The sequence below is a fragment of the Lissotriton helveticus genome, chromosome 3_1 (genome assembly GCF_964261635.1).
Source record: "Lissotriton helveticus chromosome 3_1, aLisHel1.1, whole genome shotgun sequence".
Lineage (NCBI taxonomy): Eukaryota > Metazoa > Chordata > Amphibia > Caudata > Salamandridae > Lissotriton > Lissotriton helveticus.
The window spans coordinates 430,108,604-430,133,988 of NC_136061.1; positions in this window are offsets into that span (position 1 = coordinate 430,108,604).

Sequence of the window (25,385 nt, forward strand, 5' to 3'; positions counted from 1 at the left end):
GCTGTAGCAAGAAGATTTCTGAAAATTCTGACGTTTAAACCAGTCTCTCATCTATTGCATGGCCTTCACTAGTTACTAGTGGAGAAGAGGATCTTGTTAAAGGCTCTGTGCCTAATGCATAAGGTTTTTCACAAGACAGGCCCATCTAATTTCCAATAGCGTTTCTCGTGGTACATGCCAAACAGAAACCTTAGATATATAGCTCTGTGCACATGGTCATGGCCCCAAGAATTAAAAGAGTAAACTGGAGCAGTAGAACGCTTGCTTATCTGGGGGAAAGTTATGGAACTCCCTTCCCCTTGCACTCTGTTCACAACTGACCCTTCAGCTATTCAGAAAGCAGTTTCCACTTTAATTAGCGGAGTCACTCCAGCTACCCTCAGCCCGCAGCACCTCTCTCAGCCTTTGATCGACTCAGCGTCTGTGTACTGCCCAATGCGTTTCAAACAACTGATGTTCTTGATCACAGGCGATAGCAAAGGAAATGGCAGTCAATAGTGAGCAACACCTGATAAAGGCTGCAAGGTCCGCCCCAGTGGGCGTGTGCTCCAACGCATCATGGTACGGGTTATTTATTTTCACCAGCAAACAGACACTCCATCAAACAGACGCGTTTCGGTAGAAAACCTTCGCTCGTTTGGAACGCCGTTTTCGAAAGGATATATATATATATATATATAGATATATATATGCAAAAAAGAAGGAGAGAACTCTGGGTAGGTCTCAGTTTAGGTGGAAAGCAGCTCCTGTTAGAGCACTCTCAACACCAGCGACACTCTAGATCTGCTCACCTCAAATGTCTGTTTTTCTATCAAAGTTTTTAAGCATAGGATTAGCACAGTGGTATCCACGCCGAGATAGAAAATGACAAAGTCTTTTGCCATTTAAACAGCAAAGTCTTTAAGCATAGGACTAGTACAGTGCAGTCCTTGCCGAGCTGTAAAATAACAAAAGCCATTTATCACTCCAGGCACAATATTACAGCTTTGAATTGGTAAAATACCAACTCAAGCCAACCTGAAATGAGTAAAAGCAACCCCTGACACAGTGTTTCGCTCTAATTAGAGCTCTTCAGAGAGGTATAGCTTTGTCCAGACACAAGGGAGCACCCAGTATTAAGTCAAAACAAAACCCTTTCAGGCATAGAGTGACGCATAAATTATGCAAAAAAGAAGGAGAGAACTCTGGGTAGGTCTCAGTTTAGGTGGAAAGCAGCTCCTGTTAGAGCACTCTCAACACCAGCGACACTCTAGATCTGCTCACCTCAAATGTCTGTTTTTCTATCAAAGTTTTTAAGCATAGGATTAGCACAGTGCTATCCACGCCGAGATAGAAAATGACAAAGTCTTTTGCCATTTAAACAGTAAAGTCTTTAAGCATAGGATATATATATATTAACCAAAGAACCTCTACTCCCCATCAGGAAAAAGAGCATGCACTCGAGGGCTATTCAGGTAAAGGCTTCTTTATTGAATTATACCTTCTCCGACTCAGCAAAGAGAGAGGCATTTCGCCTGTCACAGCAGGCTTTTCCAAGTGGTTGAGATTCAGTGCACTTGAAAAACAAGAAATGATTGGTGGTTTCTTAAAATTCTCCACTGAAAATTAGGGTGCATGTTTTTTTTTTTAAGAAGTCATTTTAATGGTTGAGAAAAAGTAATTGAAAGAAACATTGCACATGATTAGCTACTACATTGAGAGGTCAAACACCCTTGCTGAATTCTTTTGCAACATAGTATGATGAACTTTTCAACTGTGTGCTGAGTTAGGTGGGAGTTACCATGGTAACAGGGTGAATGAGCACTGGGGGTATGGGTGAATATTATGTGAGTTTCAAAGTGTTGAAATGTAGAACCAAATAAAATGTTAGTTTGGTTTTGAAATAGGGTGGGAAGAATTTTAATTGGTTAAGTTCAGGGATATGTCTGAAGAATTACAGGGAATCAGGGCCATTTGTGGTTGCAGTGCTTCAGGTGCATTTCAGAGATTCTGCTTAAGAAAATCGGGTGTGTGTGACTGACACTGTTCTAAATCCTCAAAAGCATATTTAAAGGTGAGTAATGATTCTTTTAATAAAGATAGACTGCTGTATCTACTATGGGGAAGATTAAGAAGCATATTGGGCTTCTTTATTCTTGCATTGTGTCTCATGTTTCTATGTAATGCTGGCAAAAAAACAAATGGTGCATATTGGAAATGTATTTTGGAAATGAGTCAGGTTTCTGCCTTGTAATGTACTGATCATTTAAATGGGCTGTGCTCTGTGTGTAAAATGATTTACTATGCTATATGTTTTTGGGTAAGATGTAAGATGGTGAGAGATGGTGAGATGGTATGAGCACAGACAAACATAGTGGAGGCAGAGACAGACATGGTAGATTACATGTAACATCCTGGTCATGTGCCTAAGATCACACTGTGAGTCAAGCTTGATTTTAAATGGATCTGGATGAATAATTTGCTTAGTTGATGTGTTTAAAAATATGGAAATACATGTATTTTTAAAGTCAGTTAGGCTTTAGCATATGTACTAGTAGGGAATCTTAGGCAGCATGTCTGTTAGGCCTCTTACTTCACAAATAGGCTCTAAGCTGTGCAAACAGTGTCCAGGGTGTGCCGTTGAAATGAAAAAGGAATGTTATGTCTTGCTTATATATATGTGGTCTGTTTTTTGCCAGTAGACACAGTGAAATAGTATGAGCAGAGACGCACAAATTGCATGCAGAGACAGACATGGTAGATTACATGTAACATCCTGGGCATGTGCCTAAGATCACACTGTGAGTCAAGCTTGATTTTAAATGGATCTGGGTGAATAATTTGCTTAGTTGATGTGTTTAAAAATATGGAAATACATGTATTTTTAAAGTCAGTTAGGCTTTAGCATATGTACTAGTAGGGAATCTTAGGCAGCATGTCTGTTAGGCCTCTTACTTCACAAATAGGCTCTAAGCTGTGCAATCAAGATCCAGGGTGTGCTGTTGAAATGAAAAAGGTATGTTATATCTTGCTTATATATATGTGGTCTGTTTTTTGCCAGCAGACACAGTGAAATAGTATGAGCAGGGACACACATATTGCATGCAGAGACAGACATGGTAGATTACATGTAACATCCTGGTCATGTGCCTAAGATCACACTGTGAGTCAAGCTTGATTTCAAATGGATCTGGGTGAATAATTTGCTTAGTTGATGTGTTTACAAATATGGAAATAAATGTATTTTTAAAGTTAGTTAGGCTTTAGCATATGTACTAGTAGGGAATCTTAGGCAGCATGTTTGTTAGGCCTCTTACTTCACAAATAGGCTCTAAGCTGTGCAATCAAGATCCAGGGTGTGCCGTTGCAATGAAAAAGGAATGTTATGTCTTGCTTATATATATGTGGTCTGTTTCTTGCCCGTAGACACAGTGAAGTAGTATAAGTAGAGACACACATATTGCATGCAGAGACAGACATGGTAGATTACATGTAACATCCTGGTCATGTGCCTAAGATCACACTGTGAGTCAAGCTTGATTTTAAATGGATCTGGATGAATAATTTTCTTAGTTGATCTGTTTAAAAATATGGAAATACATGTATTTTTAAAGTCAGTTCGGCATTAGCATATGTACTAGTAGGGAATCTTAGGCAGCATGTCTGTTAGGCCTCTTACTTCACAAATAGGCTCTAAGCTGTGCAATCAAGATCCAGGGTGTGCCGCTGAAATGAAAAAGGAATGTTATGTCTTGCTTATATATATGTGGTGTGTTTTTTGCCAGTAGACACAGTGAAATAGTATGAGCAGAGACACACATATTGCATGCAGAGACAGATATGGTAGATTACATGTAACATCCTGGTCATGTGACTAAGATCACACTGTGAGTCAAGCTTGATTTTAAATGGATATGGGTGAATAATTTGCTTAGTTGATGTGTTTAAAAATATGGAAATACATGTATTTTTAAAGTCAGTTAGGCTTTAGCATATGTACTAGTAGGGAATCTTAGGCAGCGTGTCTGTTAGGCCTCTTACTTCACAAATAGGCTCTAAGCTGTGTAATCAAGATCCAGGGTGTGCCGTTGAAATGAAAAAGGAATGTTATGTCTTGCTTATATATATGTGGTCTGTTTTTTGCCAGTAGACACAGTGAAATAGTATGAGTAGAGACACACATATTGCATGCAGAGACAGACATGGTAGATTACATGTAACATCCTGGTCGTGTGCCTAAGATCACACTGTGAGTCAAGCTTGATTTTAAATGGATCTGCGTGAATAATTTGCTTAGTTGATGTGTTTAAAAATATGGAAATACATGTATTTTTAAAGTCAGTTAGGCTTTAGCATATGTACTAGTAGGGAATCTTAGGCAGCATGTCTGTTAGGCCTCTTACTTCACAAATAGGCTCTAAGCTGTGCAATCAAGATCCAGGGTGTGCCGTTGCAATGAAAAAGGAATGTTATGTCTTGCTTATATATATGTGGTCTGTTTTTTGCCAGTAGACACAGTGAAGTAGTATAAGTAGAGACACACATATTGCATGCAGAGACAGACATGGTAGATTACATGTAACATCCTGGTCATGTGCCTAAGATCACACTGTGAGTCAAGCTTGATTTTAAATGGATCTGGATGAATAATTTGCTTAGTTGATGTGTTTAAAAATATGGAAATACATGTATTTTTAAAGTCAGTTAGGCTTTAGCATATGTACTAGTAGGGAATCTTAGGCAGCATGTCTGTTAGGCCTCTTACTTCACAAATAGGCTCTAAGCTGTGCAATCAAGATCCAGGGTGTGCAGTTGAAATGAAAAAGGAATGTTATATTTTGCATATATATATGTGGTCTGTTTTTTGCCAGTAGACACAGTGAAATAGTATGAGCAGAGACACACATATTGCATGCAGAGACAGACATGGTAGATTACATGTAATATACTGGTCATGTGTCTAAGATCACACTGTGAGTCAAGCTTGATTTTAAATGGATCTGGGTGAATAATTTGCTTAGTTGATGTGTTTAAAAATATGGAAATTCAAGTATTCTTAAAGTCAGTTAGGCTTTAGCATATGTACTAGTAGGGAATCTTAGGCAGGATGTCTGTTAGGCCTCTTACTTCACAAATAGGCTCTATGCTGTGCAATCAAGATCCGGGGTGTGCCGTTGAAATGAAAAAGGAATGTTATGTCTTGCTTATATGTATGTGGTCTGTTTTTTGCCAGTAGAGACAGTGAAATAGTATGAGCAGGGACACACATAATGCATGCAGAGACAGACATGGTTGATTACATGTAACATCCTGGTCATGTGCCTAAGATCACACTGTGAGTCAAACTTGATTTTAAATGGATCTGGTTGAATAATTTGCTTAGTTGATGTGTTTACAAATATGGGAATACATGTATTCTTAAAGTCAGTTAGGCTTTAGCATATGTACTAGTAGGAAATCTTAGGCAGCATGTCTGTTAGGCCTCTTACTTCACAAATAGGCTCTAAGCTCTGCAATAAAGTTCCAGGGTGTGCCATTGAAATGAAAAAGGAATGTTATGTTTTGCTTATATATATGTGGTCTGTTATTTTGCCAGTAGACACAGTGAAATAGTGTGAGTAGAGACACACATATTGCATGCAGAGACAGACATGGTAGATTACATGTAACATCCTGGTCATGTGCCTAAGATCACACTGTGAGTCAAGCTTGATTTTAAATGGATCTGGGTGAATAATTTTCTTAGTTGATGTGTTTAAAAATATGAAAATACATGTATTCTTAAAGTCAGTTAGGCTTTAGCATATGTACTAGTAGGGAATCTTAGGAAGCATGTCTGTTAGGCCTCTTACTTCACTAATAGGCGCTACGCTGTGCAATCAAGATCCAGGATGTGCCGTTGAAATGAAAAAGGAATGTTATGTCTTGCTTATATATATGTGGTCTGTTTTTTGCCAGTAGAGACAGTGAAATAGTATGAGCAGAGACACACAGATTGCATGCAGAGACAGACATAGTAGATTACATGTAACATCCTGGTCATGTGCCTAAGATCACACTGTGAGTCAAGCTTGATTTTAAATGGATCTGGGTGAATAATTTGATGAGAGTTAGAGAGATGGAAACTGTGAGCAGACACAGGTGACATTATTGAAAAATGTGAAATAGAATACCTTATTTCATACAGACACTCAGTGGGATCCTTGTCAAAAATGTTAAAGCCATACTTTTTACCATGAAACATTTACCAGAGTGAGATGAGACACACACAAACAGACAACTGACACATAAAAATAGAGAGAGAGATGGGGCAGGCACAGAGTGAGATGACACACAGGCACAGAGTGAGGTGAGACACAGGCACAGAGTACCCTTTAAGCTTAGAGATGCAAACTGTGAGCAGACACAGGTGACATTATTGACAAATGTGAAAATATAATTCCTTATTTTATACAGAGACTCAGTGTGATCCTTGTGAAAAATGTTAAAGCCATGCTTTTTACCAAAAAACATTTACCAAAATGATATGAGACAGACGCAAACAGACAAATGGCACACACAAAGAGAGAGAGATGGGGCAGGCACAGAGTGAGATGACACACAGGCACTGAGTGAAGTCAGACACAGGCACAAAGTACCCTTTAACCTTAGAAATGCAAACTGTGAGCAGACACAGGTGACATTATTGACAAATGTGAAAATATAATTCCTTATTTCATACAGACACTCAGTGTGATCCTTGTCAAAAATGTTAAAGCTATGCTTTTTACCATAAAACATTTACCAGAATGAGATGAGACAGACGCAAACAGACAAATGACACACACAAAGAGAGAGAGGTAGGGCAGGCACAGAGTGAGATGATACACAGGCACAGAGTTAGGTGAGACACAGGCTCAGAGTGAGATGAGCTACAGGCACAGAGTGAGATGCGGCACAGGCATAGAGTGAGATGAGACTCGCAAAGAGAGAAATGACACACACAAAGAGAGAGATGGGGCAGGCACAGACTGAGATGAAACACAGGCACATAGTGAGATGAGACACAGACACAGAGTGAGATGAGACACAGGCAGAGTGACATAAGACACAGGCACAGAGTGAGATGGTGCAGGCAGAGAGTAAGATTAATAATGAAACTGTACTGCACTGTTACTGTGACACAGTTGCTGTGGTATAAAGTAACTTATGTTGTAAACTAGTGTTTATATCATTTACTTATTGTAATTGCTATGTAGTATGTTTGTAGTGGTCTATAATATGTTATTTTTTCTTTACCACAGATTGTAATCATCTATAGAAAGATAAAAGAATATGCCGTCAAAGGAAAGACGTCAAAAGAAATATAAACAGGATTTATGGTCCAAGAAAACAGAAATACAAGACTCATCCAAAACACAATCTTCAGTGAAAAAAAATATTGCTCCTGGTAAGCAAACTAAGGACTTTTTAAGGAAGTTAATGAAATGTCAAAAAAAAGATGTTGTTTCAAAGAAGAATAACCCATCTGTAAATATAAAGAAAAAACTGTGCCCCTCAAAAAATGTTAGACCTGTAGAAGGAGATGATATTGTCTATAAGCAATAGAAGGAGAAATCAATGTATTAAAATTCGTAAACGAATGTTTTATAACAGAATAGTTTCAAATTTATTAAAAAATGTAAAGATGTATCAAAAAAAGACCGCTTTTTACAAGAAAAAAAAAGCATAGTGAAGATTGTGGATGAAGCATTTAAAGTGAAAAAAAAATTATATTGTTTAGTAATCAATAGAATTCGTACACTAGATAAGGTAATCAATGTGTTCAAATCAAAATGTAAGTGGAAAAGAGTAATTAATCGGACTAATTTTTGTGATGTTTTTTCTGGAGAATGGAAACATAGTTCAAGTTGTGAGCCATCTTTTAATGAAGAAAGTTACTTTCAGGATAATGATTTGGTGCATGCAGTTGACACCAGCGGTCGAGCATATGAGGTGAAGGACGGTTGTCCGGTTGAAAAAGAAAAAATTGTGCCTAGAAATACAGAAGAGGTGTTAGCTGATGAAGTTTTAGGGAGATGTCCTAAGGCTCCAGTGTATACTTGGAATTGTAGTAGTAGTTCTAGTTTCGACAGGATTCAATTGATTTGTTTCTCAGTTTCTTACGGACATATACTAAGAAAAGTCTAAAACAAAAAATAAAATTTTTGCAAGAGTTAGATCCTTGTAGAGTGAGAGAAAAAACAGGTTTGCATGGGCATTCACTGGCTTGTCTTTCAAGAAAAGTATGTCAGAGTGTTTTTCACCATTTTAGGATGTTAGCAGTACATCATAATAAAGTGAGGAAATTAGTGAGAAGGTTGTATTATGCAAAAAGTCCAGCACTTAAGCTAAAACAGTTAAACAGGGCTCTTTTGCATGGAACTGAATTAGATGTGAAAAACATTTGTGAAGAAATTGAGTTTTGTTACTTTGGTGAAAAAGAGGACAGTGCAGAAACTGATACATTAATAGAAGGTAATGTGGAAGAGGATGTAGAGATTTCAAGTACAGAAAAATGTGACCATGAAATTACAAAGTTTAAGGTCAATTCAAGTGAAAGGCCTAATTTTACATGTGTGTGTTGTCGACGAACACATTATAAGAATCAGACTAGATTAGTTGATTTATATGTAAAAAGTGAAATGGAAAATAATGATGAGTGGAAGGGTTTTGCTTATTTGTTGGTAGAAAATTGTTTTGATTTGGGTTCTGATCAACGTATTTGTAAATATTGTTATAATAAATTAAATGAAAACAGAATGCCTGCTAGAGCTGTTCATAATAATCTGGAGTTGGTAGACATTCCTTCTGAATTGATGGATTTAAATACCTATGAATCTATTCTGATTCAATGTGTGCATCCTTTTCAGGCTATTGTTCGTACGGAGCCTAAGACAGGGAAATTGCCTCCTTCAGATTTACAGAGAGGATTCAAGGGAAGAGTTGTTTATTTACCTCTAGATTTTAAGAAAAATATTGATACAATTGGTGTAGAAAAAGTAGAAGAGGAACCTCTGGTTATTTTAGTTAATGGTGTTCCGACAAAGAGTAAGAAAATCTGGCAAAAATTAGTGGATGTTAGGAAAGTCAAAAAGGCAACGTTGTATTTGGTAAAAAATAATCACTACTACAAAAATGTATATGTAGGAGAAGAGGAAACAACTTTAGAAGAGGACAGTGATTTCTCAGCTGGGCAAATTGAAAAAGTTAATGTCTCTAGAAGTGAAGAAATTTATGAACATTATAGTGTTCATCCATTGCATTCCGAAGAAGTAATGGAGAATGCTATTGACTTGTATCAAATGAAAGAAGCAAAAGGAAGTCCCATTAGTGTATGGTAAGAAAGTTTGGAAGCTCGTTGTTTTCCACAGTTATTTCCAACAGGTCAAGGGGGATGATATGACACCCGACCTGTTCAAATTCCTGCATCTGAATACCGGACTTTAAGATTATATGCAGAAGATCCAAGGTTTCGTCAATGCATTCCATATTTGTTCCATCTACTGTTTGAGAGTGACTTGACTGTACTTTCTTATGCAGTGAACCATATACTGAAAAGTGGAGTACATCTACAAAATGTTTCGGCAAGGGACTTTATGGATAAAGTGAAACTGCAAGACAGTGTTTTGGAATCTCAGCTAATTAATCTCATGGCATGTCAGCGTGGTACTAACGAGTATTGGTACCGTCGTCATGGGGAATTGAAATGTATGCTAAGAAACTTAGGAACTCCTACATGGTTCCTCACTCTTAGCTGTGCTGAGTATGCTTGGGAAGACTTACTTCAATTTCTACGAGAGGCAAATAAAAACATTGAAAATATTGAATACAAGACACCTGGAGAACTGTGCTCTTTGGATCCAGTTAATGTATGCAGGTATTTCAATCATAGGTTTGAAGCTATGATGTCTTTTATTACAAACAAAAAAAATCCTCCGCTTGGAGAGGTTTTGGATTTCTTTTGGAGAAAGGAGTATCAAGCAAGAGGTGCTCCTCACATACATATGCTGCTATGGATTAAATATGCACCAAAATTTGGAACAGATTCAGATGAGAAAGTGATGAGTTTCATTAAACAGTATTCTACATGTGCTGTTCCGAAAAGTACAGAAGAAAACAATATAAGACATCAAGTTTTACGCTTTCAAACCCATCGTTGTGGAAAATACTGTCGTCGAAAATACAAATCCAAGGACAAGTTCTACACAAAATGTCGTTTTGCATTTCCACGTCCAGTAACATCGAAAGGAAGAGTGAACAATTTTATGTCTTCTCTGTGACATACTGTGGCAAGAAAATCACCTAAAAATACATACAACCTAAGAAGAAATGAGGAGTCCAAATACATAAATGACTACAACCCAGTCATTTTGTCCATGTGGAATGCTAACAGGGATATTCAATATGTTGCTGACAACTCTATTGCTGTGGCTCGATATGTGACGTCTTACATCACAAAATCAGAAAAGACGGAACTGAAGGAAATGTGGGAGGAAATTTCACATGAAAAGAGTCTAAGCAAGAAATTATACAGTTACAGTCTGTAGATGTTGTCACATCGAGAAATTGGAGCATATGAATGTTCTGATCGGTTATCATCAGCAAGTCTATATGCCAAATCTAGAACAATCATTTGGGTGAGTCTAGGTCTTGCTGCAACACGAAACCGAGTTTTGAAATCTGTACAAGAAATAGAGTATTTGGCGGAGAAAGAACCAAACAGTACAGATATTTTAAAGACAAACATGTTGGATACATACTAACCAAATAGAAGTAGTCATCTTGAGAACATTTGTCTCTATGAAGTTCTGCAAACCTTTACTTTTAAGAGGAACGTCACAGAAGATATCAATAAAGGTGTATATGCTGTAGTTGGATGTGAAGGCTGTCTGGTAAAACAAAGAAAAGGCCATTTGATTAATCATCAAAAATTGAGTTGTGAATCTCCAGACAAAAGGGAATTGTATTACTTAGCTCTTTTGCAACTCTTTAAGCCATGGCGTTCAGAAGAGGAACTACTTGGAGATTTTCTTACTTATGAAGATTTGTTCAATGCAACCAAGGATACCATAGAATGTCCTGTTTTTTTTAAATTATCTGCAAATGTTGAACGAGCAAATACAGCAAGAAACTACAATTGCAGCAGAGATTGCTAGAGACAGTTCTCAAGACAGTCAGAGTTCTGCTTCATTGAGTCAGGATCCACTAGGAGGACCAATTATACAAAATGAAGCTGCCACTGCCATGGATGAAGTGGAAAGAGCCATGGAACAAGCTCAGGAGGATGTAGTTAACTTAGAAGATTTAGAAAAAGAACTAAACGTTGAGCAGAGACAAATATATGGCGAAGTCACAGAACAGATTGAGCATGGTTTATGTCATGAGAAAAAAGAGTACTCATGTACATCATTTATACCTGTCCGACTGTACGTGAGTGGAGAAGCAGGAACTGGAAAAAGTTTTCTGATTAAAGCAATTGCAACTTATCTGCAGAAAAGAACGGAGTCATCGCTGTCTTGTGTTGTTACCGCTCCAACTGGGTTGGCAGCACATAACATTAAAGGGATTACTTTACATCGATTATAGATGCTGCCAGTAGAGCATGATAATAAATTACAATACCACAAGCTATCTGGAGAAGCTTGTTGTGAAGTTTCAAGAGTCCTAAAGAAAATGAAACTTCTTATCATTGATGAGGTAAGCATGGTATCAAATGTAATGCTTGCTTTTGTGCATTTAAGAATGCAAGAAATTCTTAAAACAGAGTATGATGTGTTATTTGGAGGCAAACACATTATTGTTGTTGGAGATCTACTGCAGCTACCTCCAGTGAAAGGACAACCAGTGTTTAAAATGCTTACACATGAAGATATAAGGAAGTGCCTAGGAAGCATTGGAAATATTAACATATGGGTAAATTTCTAATATGCAGAACTGCTACAAAATATGCGACAGGCAAAGGATGAAGATTATAAAAATATTCTACAAGATGTAAGAATTGGAAAAGTAAGTGAGCATGGGAAAGCAGCTTTACATGCACGATTAATTTCAAATTTGTTTCCAAACGAAAACATTCTCCCAGAGAATATTTTTAAGAAAATTCCTGAAAACAAATCTGTCATATGCTTGATGCCAACTCTGCAAGAATGTTCAATCTTCAACAACAAAATGTTAAAGTTAGAAAATCAAGAGATTGTGAAACTGGAAGCTATTGATAAAATAGAGCATGAAGGAGCAACTATTATTTTGTCAGAAAAGTTGAAATCAAAATTTGATTCTTTAGAGAAGACAATATCTAAAACTGCTGGTTTGGAAAAGACTCTGTATGCATCTTTAAATTGTCGTATAATTTTACGACGTAATTTACATGTGGAAAGAGGTTTAGTAAATGGAGCAATGGGTCATGTTTTGATTTTGTGAATTACCGAAATAGAGATGGAATTGAATTTTTAAAAATTCAATTTGATGGTATTGAAGAAGTACAACAAATCAGTCGTTGTTCTGCCCGATTTTTGCTTGTGAAAGATTTATATGTCCGCAGAAAACAGTTTCCTGTTTCTTTGGCATATTTGTGTAGATAGTGCTTTGGTGAATATTGGAAGTTCTGTGTTCAAGGAGGGTATGGCATATGTTGCTTTATTTCGAGTCAGAACTTTATCTGGATTGTATATGATTGATTTTGATGAGACAAAGATTAGTGCAGATGTAAATTGTGTAAAAGAATATATTAGGTTAAGAAGAGGGTATGCTCCAAATTTACCTCAATATCCTCTATTTGAAAAGCGTGTAGTAGGCCGAAAAAGAAGAAATGAGAAAAATTGTAGTGAAGTTGCACTAAAAAGGAAAAAAGTAGATGAACCAGTAATTGCAAGCAGAAAGGAAAAGGATTCAGTTAAAGATGTTTTTGGATTTCAGTTTGAAAACAGTTCTGGTGTCAACTGCTATGCTAATGTAGTGGTTAATGTTGTTTTTTTCTCCAAACTGTACAAGAACAGATTGTTGAAAATCGGGATCAAAGATGTTGTTCTTTGTTGAATTCTGTGTTTGAGAAATGTAGCAGTGATAGAACAAAAATACAAAGTGTTTCTGAAATTCGAAATGTTTTAGACATATGTTCTGGTCTAAATCAATTTTCACAGAATATTCCGCAAGATTGTCAGGAATTTCTAATGTATATGCTTGTTGTATTGCAAGATGAAGGTGTAGATGTAGAAAATCTTTTTGGCCTTTCTTATAAATGGCAGCATGGCTGCGATAATTGTTCCTTTTCAAGTAGTACTATAATAGACACTGAAAGATTTATATATTTGACTTTACCAGACTGCAAATCACTTTCTTTTAATAATCTAGTTAGAGAAGCAAATCAAAACATGGTCTGTACTCAATGTAAATCTGCAATGCTATCAACATTATTTATACAAAGATATGGACAGTATGTAATTTTAATGTTCCAACGATGTAGACCTGATGGAACTAAATTGACAACTTTAATTAAAGATGTTGTGGCTTCTCAATTATCAATTTCAGGAAGAACCTTTGCAACTGCAGCAATTATTTACCATGATGGTCCTTCAACAACATCAGGACATTACAGAGCTTTTTTTAAATGTCAAAAAGGCTGGAGTAATTGTAATGATACTCAATTGACTTTCAAACAACGTAATTGGCCTAGGAAGATTGGAGCAGTTAATAAAACTTAGTTTGCTGTTCAAAATTACTTTGCGAGTGAGAGTGATCAAGATAATAAAATAAAAAAAGTAATAAAAGTTGTCATAGAGGTAGTGTAAATGTATCACGTTGTGTGTGATGTGAGTATTATAGGAAATATTAATCATAAGTAAGCCAGAGGTGGAAATATAACTATTGTTTCATAATGTAAAAGATGTTGGAGCTTTTCTTTCAGAAACTCTGGTAAATGGAAGAATAAGAATACTATTGAGTAATTTCCAAAGAAAAGGACTTCCATATACTATTTGGCCTTGTGGAAAAGTACTTGGATCAAAAGTGAGTTAAGATATGTTTTTTCTAAATTTTACATTATTTATTGAATCGTTGTATGGGTTTTTTAAACACAATCATTTTGATTGTAGTTTTTTTTGCCCGCTGTCATATGATGAGTAGTATTGAAGTCACTGTTTTAAGTGAAATTCAATATATTCTGAGAACAGCAAAAATAAACCATATAACATGTTGTACAAATTATTTTATATTTTTCTATTATCAAATATATATTATTCTCCCCTTGTCTTACGCTCACTCACCTTTTTCCACCCTCTATCACTCCTCTTAACTCACCCTCACTGGCCTTCTCTCACTCTCCCTTCCCTTATTACACTTCCCTCACTTATCCTTATTCCCAATTCCTTCAATGCCCTTTCCCTCTCTCCCATCCACCACTTTTCAGCTGTCAGTCACTCTACTTCACTCCCCTTCCTTTCTTTCATTTCTCTGCTCCCTCACTAATTCCCCTTCCCTTACTGACCTTACTCCACTTCACTCACTCCTGCTTTCACTCCTTCTGTCCTCTCACATCCTCACTCCTCTTCCCTCACTCTCTCACTCTTAGCCTCACTCTTTCGGTCCTCTCACTCCTCTTCTATCACGCTCACTCCCTATAACTCACCCACACTCCCTCACTTACCTTTCTTTGCTCCCTTACTCAGTCCTTTTCTCTCACTTTTTCCTTCACTACCTCTATGTCCTCACTCCCTCAGTCCCTTGTCTTACAATCACTCGCCTTTATCCACCCTCTATCACTCCTCTTTCCTCAACCTCACTGCCCTTCTCTCAGTCTACTTCACCCCCGTTCCATTACTCCACTTCCCTCAGTTATTTTCATTCCCCATGTTTACTGCCCTTTCCCTAACTCCCCTCCCACACTCAACTTCTTTCAGTCTCCCTTCTTCACTTCCCTTCCGCTCTCTTTCCTTCCTTCGCTCCCTCACTCATTCTTCTTCCTTTACTCACCTTACTCAAATTCTCTCATTCCTTAAGTCACTCCCTCTGCCCTTTCACTTCCTCACTCCCCTTCCCTCAGTCTCTCTCTCTTAGCCTTACTTTCTCCGTCCCTTAAGTCTCTCACTCCTCTTCTGTCTTGCGCACTCCCTGTAACTCACCCACACTCCCTCACTTACCTTTCTTTGCTCTCTCACTTAGTCCCTTTCTGTCACTCTTTCCTTCACTACCTCTATGTTCTCACTCCTTCACTCCCCTTGTCTCATGCTCACTTGCCTTTATCCTCCCTCTATCTTCCCTCTTTCCTCAACCTCACTGCCCTTCACTCACCCTCCCTCACCCTTGTTCCCTTACTCCAGTTCCCTCAGTTATCCTCATTCATCATCCTTAACTCCCTATCCTCTTTCTCTCCTCACGCACTCACCTTTTCCCAGTCCCTTTGCTACGCTCCTCTTCTCCTTCTTTCCTTCCTTTGCTCCCTCAGACATTCCCCTTCCCTCACTCACCTTACTCCCCTTTACTCACTCTTTCTCACACTCCCTCTGTTCTCTCATATTCTCACTTGTCTTCCCTCACTCCCTCTCTGTTACCCTCACTCCCATTGTCCCCTCACTGTCTTACGTCCCTACATTCACCCTCACTCACCTTCCATCCCTCATTGTCATTAATCCACCCTCATTCACTCCTGCTTCCCTGTCACTTGCTCCCCTTTCTTTACTCCCCTTTCTTCCTTGATTTTCCTAATGCACATTCCTTTAGTATCTTACTCACCTTCACTTCATTTATCTCTCCTTCTCTTCTTCTCTGTCACTGAATGTATCCATCTCAATATCCTCTTAGTAATTTGCTCTCCCTCTATTTCTTTTTCACTCTCTCTGACCTTCACCATTCCTTTGTTTTCCTTTCTGTGTCCTTCACTCCTCAATCTCTTACTACCCTTTTATGACTTTTAATCTCCTGCTTTGTCTCTTGTATTGTGAAATATAATAACTTACTTTTTTTTCTCTTTCACAGATATTAAATTTACTGAAAACATGTAATTAAGTTTACATTACTTATAAGGTAAGTTTGACATACAAAATGTACTTTCTCAACACTCTTTTCCTTAACCTCACTACTCTTTTCTCACCCACCCACACCCCCATTCCCTTACTGCGTTTCCCTCACTTATTCTCAATCCCCATGTTTACTCCCCTTTTCCTCGCTCCCCTCCCACACTCACCTTCTTTCAGACCTTCTGCTTTACTTTCTCTCCTCTCTCTTCCCTTCCTTCGCTCCTTCACTCTTTTCCCTTCCCTTACTCTCCTTACTCCACTTCACTAACTCCTTCTCTTACTCCCTCTGTCCTCTTACTTCTACACTCCCCTTCCCTCACTCGCTCTCTCTTAGCCTCATTCTCTCCGTCCTCTTAGTCTCTCACTCCTCTCCATTCACGCTCACTCTCTATAACTCAGCCACACTCCCTCACTTATCTTTCTTTGCTCCCTTACTCAGTCCCCTTCTCTCACTCTTTTCTTCATTCCCTCTGTCTCCTCACTCCCTCATACCCCTTGTCTCATGCTCACTTGCCTTTATCAACCACTCTTTCCTCAACCTCATTGCTGTTCTCTCACCATCCTTCAGCCCCGTTCTCTTACTCCGCTTCCCTCACTTATCCTCATTCCCCATGTTTACTCCCCTTCCCCTCACTCCCCTCTCACACTCACTTTCTTTCAGTCCCCCTTCTGCACTACCCTTCCTCTCTCTTCCCTTCCTTCGCTCATTCACTCATTCCCCTTACCTTACTCACCTTACTCCACTTCACTCACTCCTTCTCACATTCCCTCTGTCCTCTCACTTCTTCACTGCTCTCTTCTGACTCCGTCTGTCTTACCCTCACTCTCTCTGTCCCCTCACTCTCACTTCCCTTCAATCACCCTCACTCATCTTCAAACCCTTACTGTCATCAACTCACTCTCACTCACTCCACCGTCCTTCTCCCTCACTCCCCTTATCTTATTCTCACTCCCATTACTTTATCCTCCCTCACCCTCTTTCCCTCAATATCAATCCCCTTTTTTCACCTTGACTCATTTCTTTCCGTCACTCCCTGTCACTCTCGTTCGTTCACTCCACTTCGACTCACTCTTGTTTACAACTCACCTTCTCTCACTCCTCTTCTGTCACTTGTTCCCTCTGTCACTTTGTCCTCTTCATTCACTCATTTCATTCATTCATTTATTCAGTACACATTCTCTGAAAAAAAGAATTGCTAAATATGTAAAGAATATAGCTCTTTTTGGAGAATTGGAGTTAGTTCTGAAAAGAACTTTTTTTCTTCTTCTTTTTAAAAAAAAAATGTATACTTTTTTATAACGATTTTATATTTTTTTTGTATTTTTTTCAGGGGAAAAACAAAACCAGCATTCCAAAACTGCTCAACAGGAGCAAAAAAAAAGGGAAAAATTAGGGCTGGGGACGGCAGCGGTGTTCCTCTCTCTTCCGAGCAATCAGCTCAATGCTCTGCTCCCCATAACAGAGTAGTTCATCGTAGTCCATGCATAGAATTTTGATGCGTGAAAAGACTAGCTGGTTGTTTGGAATTATTCTTCCACCTTGTCTCCCCGAAGCTGTTGCACCACCAGTCGAGGTGCTGTTCCCATCTCTCGGTGCATTCCCTGACACTCTCTCGGGCATAGTTCTGGGGGTGCCTTCTTTGTACATGTCTAATCATATTGGAGTTGCCAGAACTGTATTTTTTTATTGGGTCACCACGTGATAAAATTGTGTGACATATTTTGCATTCCACCTTTGGTGCATTGACTTTCTTCTCACCTTCTGGAATGGTGAAAAACTTCCAGATGAAGTGCTCCTTAATTTTTGGCTGAGGAGGGTTCTCATGTACAAACTCATCAGAGTCACTGCTGCTTGGTGCTCTTCCAGCCATTCTTTTCAAAGAATTGAAGAGGAGAAACAGGGAACAGGTCTTGCTGTCTCCAAAGAGAAAGAGGTAGTGAAGGAAATGGGTGGGGTTTTCGTTAGTTGTAAAAAAACTGTGAACAACCAATGAAAAGTGTTATTTTAAGGTCACATGACTTGACGCGCTTACGCGACATGCTCCGGAGCGCTTCCAGGAGCGCTTACGCAGCACGTACGTAGGCGCTTCCGGGGGCACTTATGCGGCGTGTCGGAATGACGTTTGGCTAGATTTTCGGAAATGCGTTTAAAGTTAAAATACGGTTATTTATAATCAAAAATACTACTTTTATGAGTATGCCAATGAATGTTTTGCATTATTATTTACTTTAAATACATACATATTTTTTTTTGATCGCGGGAATAGCGCTCACGCTACGTGTACGGCTGCGCTTACCGGTACGCGCTCCCTGAGCGCTCCGAGGTAAAATGATAAAAAAAACACAGGAAAAATACATTGAAAAATTCATTTTAGAAAAATTTACAATATTTAATTCATTTTATAAAAAATATAATAATTAATAGTTATAAAGAACAGCTATTAAAAAAACATAATAATTCAATTTAAACATCGTAGGTTACAAACTCATTATAGTAAGGAATTAGCTTTTAAAAAACCTTTGAAATTCACTGAAAAAACCATAGGTTTAACACTCGTTATAGTTAGGAATTAGCATTTAAAAAACCTTTGCAATTCACTGAAAAAACCATAGGTTTCACACCAGTTATAGTTAGTTGAACATTTTATTCATACAAAACCATTGAAATTCCCACGTTATAGTAATTCATTACTGATGTCGAATACTTCCTGAATGCCAGTTTGGGGATTCAGGTGAAATTTTCAGCAGAAATGGTTATTATGGGTCTGCAGGCAAATCGTGTCAGAGGTAGGACGGAAGCAGAGGAAGGGTTTCTCTTTATTTGTATGGCAATTTTTCGGTTACGTATAACAACGCCGGGAAACCCTTTGTGGGTAGCTGCGCGCATTACAAATGCAAAAAATAAATAAATAAATAAACACAATGGCTTGATGCAGATCCACCAGTTTTCAATAATTGGCAATCTAGATTACTTTCGATATTTCTTTTGGAGACCACAGTTTATAAATCAAAAGGGGCAAGAAGAAAGGTGTTTGGTCAGAAACTCTGGGCTCCTTTGTCAAATTGGATATGAATTAATGAATTACTGAATTATGGTTGTAAATGGAACTATGCTGCAATATATTGTTTAAGTAAGACTTTATTTTGTCTATAACCTGAATGTGCAGATATGTATGGCTGCTTGCTGACACAAATAACAATAAATATACTTTAAAAAAATAAAAAAGGAAACTTGGATTGTTTCTGGGGGAAGTGTACCGTAAAGTGTGCACTGGTCTATACATGGTGCAACCAAGTGGCACACTCAGATGGCAGTCGTCGTGTGTTATTAAACACATAAGACAACTCTCAGAAATAAAAATCATACTCTTTTAAGGAATAATAGTTTAAGATCAGTATTGTGTCAAGGCGGAGCCATTACTCATTTCCATCTTAAGGCACTGTCGAAATCGGGACTTTATGTTCTAATAAATCCAGCCACACACAGTACTGTTCTACCATTACGCCACTCTGACCTTTGAGAGATTCTGCAATGTCATTAGATGGCCCCAGCACGTCCCTTTCCTGCAGTTTAGCGTGGCTGTAAATACTGAAATACTGCAGAGAAATGGCTGGCCTGCTGGGGAGCGGAATATTAAAAAGGTCAGAAGAGTAAAGTGCAAATAGTCACAATTCGCAGTAACCTACCCAAAGCATGAGACATTGCAGTGGCATTATTTTACGTCATGAAATATATAACGGGAACAAATATGGCATAGCATTACTTCAACTTCGTTCCAAGTATCACCAATGAACTTGTAAGATGTACTTTCTTGACTCTAAATAAAGGCCCCACTGAAAGAGCATTTTGCATGTGTAAGTTTAATTTACAGGCACAAATGACCTTTAAAATTTGGATAAAATCACTGTTGCTACCCACAGCCTGTGGGGAAGGGGTGTTCCAGGCCAGGAACGCCTTGAAAATTTGGAACACACTCAAATGTCCTTATTTCTGGGTAGTCACAAACTTTTTGTCTGCACATATCCATCTTGGAATTTGTCAAAGATTTACTCATGTCACGGGCAGGAGTAGATCCTTTTGGCAAGTGTTAAGGAGAAGGGAATAATCCAATGGTGGAACGAGATCAATACATTTGCTCTAAATTTCCTAATTTTACACTGTGTTTAATTACATAGAAATGGCTTCCCATTAGCATAAATGGAAACTCCAGCACCTCGGGAATACTCCGGAAACCCCTTAAGGTCACAATAAAACAAAAATCTACTCGCAGTGGCTCTTCTTATATATGCCTTTGCCCCCACTGGAGATCTAGAATGATGGTGAGTTTAATCGGAACTTGAAAATTGTCACCTGGGGAAGTTGGGGACCTGTGAGCTAAAACATGCTGAGCCAATGGTTTGAGGTGAGGACGTGACCAAGGAACAGCTACTGTACAAGCTGACATGAGTCCCTGGAGTTGTAACCATTGCCTGACTGTAACTGTTGTCAGCTGCAGCAAGTGAGGGAGTTTGGACAGGAGCGTCTCTACCCTGTCTTCCAACAGGAAAACCCTTGCCTTCTCTGAATCAAAGAATGCCCGATGAATTGGCTCTGATGTACAGGAAGTAGATTCAATATTTCCTAGTTCAGAATCAGTCCCAGAGATTACAGCAATTGAATAGTCAGTTGAACATCTTCCTGAGCCTTGTAAAAAGAAGATGCCACAATTATCCACTCATCAAAATATGGAAAAATTGAACCCCAAGCAATTGTAAATGTAATGTAAATGTAAAATGTAATTTGTACTTGTAAAGCGCACTAATACCCTTGGGTGTCCTAGCGCTGTAACGCATACCGCTGTGGAACCCTTCCTGGCTTTTCCCTGTGAAATGTCCACTCCTGGGCACCCCCAAGGTGAAGCCAGGCATCCTAGCGCTGTTGGGGCCGTTGTGGAGATTAAGCAAGCTATTGCCCAGAGTTGCAGAGTGGGACTCCATGATTGGAATAGGCACCGAGGTGAGAATGATCAGGTCCGAAGAAATTGAGCCCAAGAGCCGCCGAGGCGGGAATTGAACCCTGGTCCCGGGCCAGACCTCTGCATCATGGTCTGCCGCTCTAACCATTGAGCCACACTTCTCCACTAAATGAGCAACCACCAGAGCAAGTACCTTTGTGAAGATTCTCACTTAGGAGGATTAGTTGAAAGGCAACGCACTGAACTGAAAATGATTGCCTGCTACTGTGAAACAGAGCTGTGAAGCTCTGAGAGCTTGGATGAACAGGGATGTGAAGATCAGTGGCAGGGGGGGTGTGTAACACAATTTGATAACCATTCTGACAATGTTGAGTACGAATTTGTGCAAAATTGTGTTTTGCCAATTTGGAAAAAAGTGGGCTATTCTTCCTCCAACCATATCAGATTAAGTGTCATTTGTTTGCTTTAAGCTGCTGTTGGAACTGCACCTGCAGTCAGGATTTTTCATCCTCAGGGACTCCCCGAGCACAAGTATGATACGGCTGTTTATTCCGAAGAGCCTACTTTTATTTCTTTTGGATAAAATGGAACACTTTTCTCCTCAGCAGCCTTCTTTATTTACCAAGTCATTCAGCTGAGCAGAAAAAAATGTTTCCTCTATGTTTGAATTGGGTTTTTCAACGGGTTTACCCCGAGCCTTTTTGGACTCTTGATTTTGATCTTGTTTTTGTAAGTTTAAGGACTCTAGGCACTTTACCACTGCTAGTCAGTGCTAAAGTGCCTATGCTCTGCATGTAAATTTTGTTTTGATTGGGTTTCCATGATTGGCTTATGTCATTTACATCTAAGTCCCTAGTACTGTGTACTTTGTATGTCCAGGGACTGTAAATCAAACACTGCCAGTGGGTCTGCAGAACTGATTTTGCCACCCAAACAAGTAGCCGTTCAAAGTGTTCTCAGATCTTTCACTGAAGTGTCTGCATGCAGTTTTTCACTGCCATGTTGACCTGGCAAGTGCACCCACTTCGGAGGCCCTAGTATCCCTGAGAATTCTGTGATGTTGTCACTGACGCCGCTGCCTGCACTGCGACATGTTGACACTGCTCGTAGGGAACACAGAGCACCGTCCCACTTCACACCGCAGCACTGGTCTCACGAACGCTGCCACTCCAAGCTGACATCGACTCTGCTGCATGCACCGTTGTTTGGGGGCACCGCTCGTACGTTAAATGATACACCACCCAGTCCCTCACCACAGCCTTGGCCCCACCAATGCCTGCGTCATCTACTAAAGGTCGTCATCCGACACCACTGCCTGCACCACCACTGCCTGCACCACAACCTGTGGGCTCCACACACCGCATTGCCCCATCTCGCACTGCGGCCTTGGGTATACCAACGGCAGCACTTCAACACTGACAACAACGCTGCTGCACTGTAACCTGTCAGCACTCCAATGAGCACCGCCCCACTTTGCACCAGAGAACCTGTCTCACTGACGCCGCTGGCCGACCATCACCAAGCCACTGCCTGCACCGCAACCTGAGGGCACTGCACATCGCACCACTCTGCTTCACACCGGAGCCCCTTCACCCACGGACATTAGCGCTCCTGACTTCAAACTCAAGGAGTTCAACCTGCAATGTGTGTGACTTCAAGGGCACAATGACTCTTGCACCAACATCCGGAACTGGCGCCTGCTGACGCCACTCCTCTGGTGCTAACCGCAAAGTCCGACGCCCTGCATCTCCAAAGGTACAGTTTTACTGGTATCCCTTACACCGTAGCTGGCCCTCCATTCCGTGGTGATCCAGAACTGTTGGATTCGTTTTCTCACGATGCTGTGATAGCCCTGGATGGAGCTATTGACTTTAAGGAACTGTATATTAAGCTAACTTGGATTTTTATCATTTAGGGTCTTGTTTTACCCAGTTAAATATTGGATATTTTTCTAAAACTGGTGTGGTGTCCATCTGTAGTGTTTTCACTGTAATACTGTTTATGTGAAAATGCTTTACACATTGACTCTGATATAAGCCTGCCTGCTCATGCCCAGCTACCAAGAGGGTGAGTAGGACTTATTTTAGACGTGTAATCTAGTAGTTTTCCCGACTAGAGTGGTGGATTCTGCCTGGTTTAGGTGTATACCATAGCCAAGCAGAAAACTCATTTCTAACAGCCTATAAAAGGAATCAGCAGGATAAGCGCTTTTTGGGATTCATCTAGGTCCCACAATTTGAGCCACAGATGGTGACGAGCAGCAATAGAAGCTCCAGCTGCAGTAGCAAAAGACCATAGAAAATCCAATGAGGCATCTGACAAAAACTGTGCTAAAAGGTCCATATTAAAAAAATGGAGGTAATGGCCTTCTGCTCCTGAAGGGCATCTTACAAAAGCTGGAAATCCTTTAGCAATGTTTGAGAACAATATGCCACATAGGTAGCAGCTCTAATTGACATAAAAGACACCTATTCAGAGGCCAAAGACAAAGATGAAACCAAACTAGTCAAAATCAAATTAATTTTAGGCTAATGTGGGAACTTGTTCTCGAATGACTGAAACACAGATCTTTTTGCCTGGAAGAGTGGACAACAGGTCTTATCAATGTCTTTCCATTCTTTTAACAAGACTCCTCAATGACTTCCTCATTGGGTTGAATTCATTCTTCATCAGTTGCTTCTCCTGGAAGCCCAACATCTCTTTAACATGTTTCAACATGTTTCAACATGTCCTGAAACTGAGAGCCCTGCACATATCTGCCTCTGGGACCCACTCCCGAATCCACAGGGGACAGTTTGTGCTTTATTCGTGCTGATTGAGTCAATGCTGAAACGACTGCTTCATCAATTAAAGTCTGTACCTCAGTGTGAGAGACTGACAAGACTTCCTCCTCTACAGACTGGGCTGCAGAACTACTGGGAATCAGCTCCATTGTTTCATGAAGATCTGATAGAGCAGCGTCTTCATGCTTAAATCAGTTGCCAAGCAACCAAATCACAGCTTGAAAGACTGTATTCCCAAATAAATGCACTGGTGGTCATGTGCATTATTGATCTACATGCTCTTGTATATGAACACCGAGGCCAGCGAGTCAGAGTACTGCACTCACGCTCTACTCCAGACAGAAAACACATTTAAACAAGCATTTACAATGCAATCGGTCTCGCATTTGTGAAAGTTAGAACTCTTGGTGTTAAAAATGACAATGTTTTGAGACCTTATAAGCATTTAGTTATACAGCACAATATCGTTGGTGTTACAACATCCACTGTTACTTCATATGCCACTGGTAAACGGGTACTGACACCGAAGAGAGATAGGAGGAGATGGCTAGGAGAGGGGTTGAGACAGGAGGAGATGACTGGAGGATGAGACAGGAGTAGATGGCTTGGGGGAGATACAGGAAGAGATGGATAGGGATGAGACAGGAGGAGATGGCCGGAGGGAGAGATAGGAGGAGATGTCTTTGGGGGTGCGACAGGAGGAGATTGTTTGGGTGGTGCGATAGGAGATGGCTTAGGGTAGTGAGACAGGAGAAGATGGCTTTGGAGGGAGGAGGAGGAGATGGTTTGCGAGGGGGAGGTGGCTGGGGGAGAGAAGAAAGCTTGGATATGGAGATGGTTGAGTGAAGAGAAGATTGTTTGGGGAGCAGGCGCAATGTCTAGACATGTGCGAGGCAAAATATACATAGAGTGTTGAGGAAAGTAGGCAACGGGTGAGTTTGGCAAAGGGAAGAATAGCAATAAAGGGACAGCTAGAGACTGGGAAAACCTGAGCAACCAGGGAAGAGGATATTTTAGGCAAAGAAAGTATGCCTAATGGACACAAGAGAAATATATTTTAGGACAGGGAATGATAGGGAAAAAAGGGAAACGTTGGAGTTAAAGTACAGTGATAAATATAAGATATACGGCTGAGAGGATGGGTACCTCGGAACTGAAAGATTGGGACAGACTATGGAGAACATGCTAACAAGTACGGGGGAAGTAGAGGGTTTGAGTGTCTGTGGGAGCATAGGGCGTGTCACTCTTTTTGAGGGGGTAGACTCAGTAAAGGGATATCAGGAGGGTTATGATACATGATATGAGGGCCATTTGCAAGGTCAATGGAGAGGACATAAAAAGTGAATGACTAAAGGGTTTGAAGACAGTTTTGTCTGGAAGGGTGAGCCTATACGATGAGTCACTGCATGCACCCCTCTTTCCCCTTCAACCCTCCATACCTCTGACTGCCCGACGCCTCATCAGCCACTGCTTCTGTACCCCACCTGGCTCTACCTCAGTGCTGCAGTGTTACCTATACTTCCAGGCTCAGAGCACCTCCCTCACCGTGTCACATGATGCACATGCTTGGTATTTCTTTTCATAGCAGTGCAGTCTTACAAAATGAGGTACACCTATTTTGTGTAAGGCATTCCAGT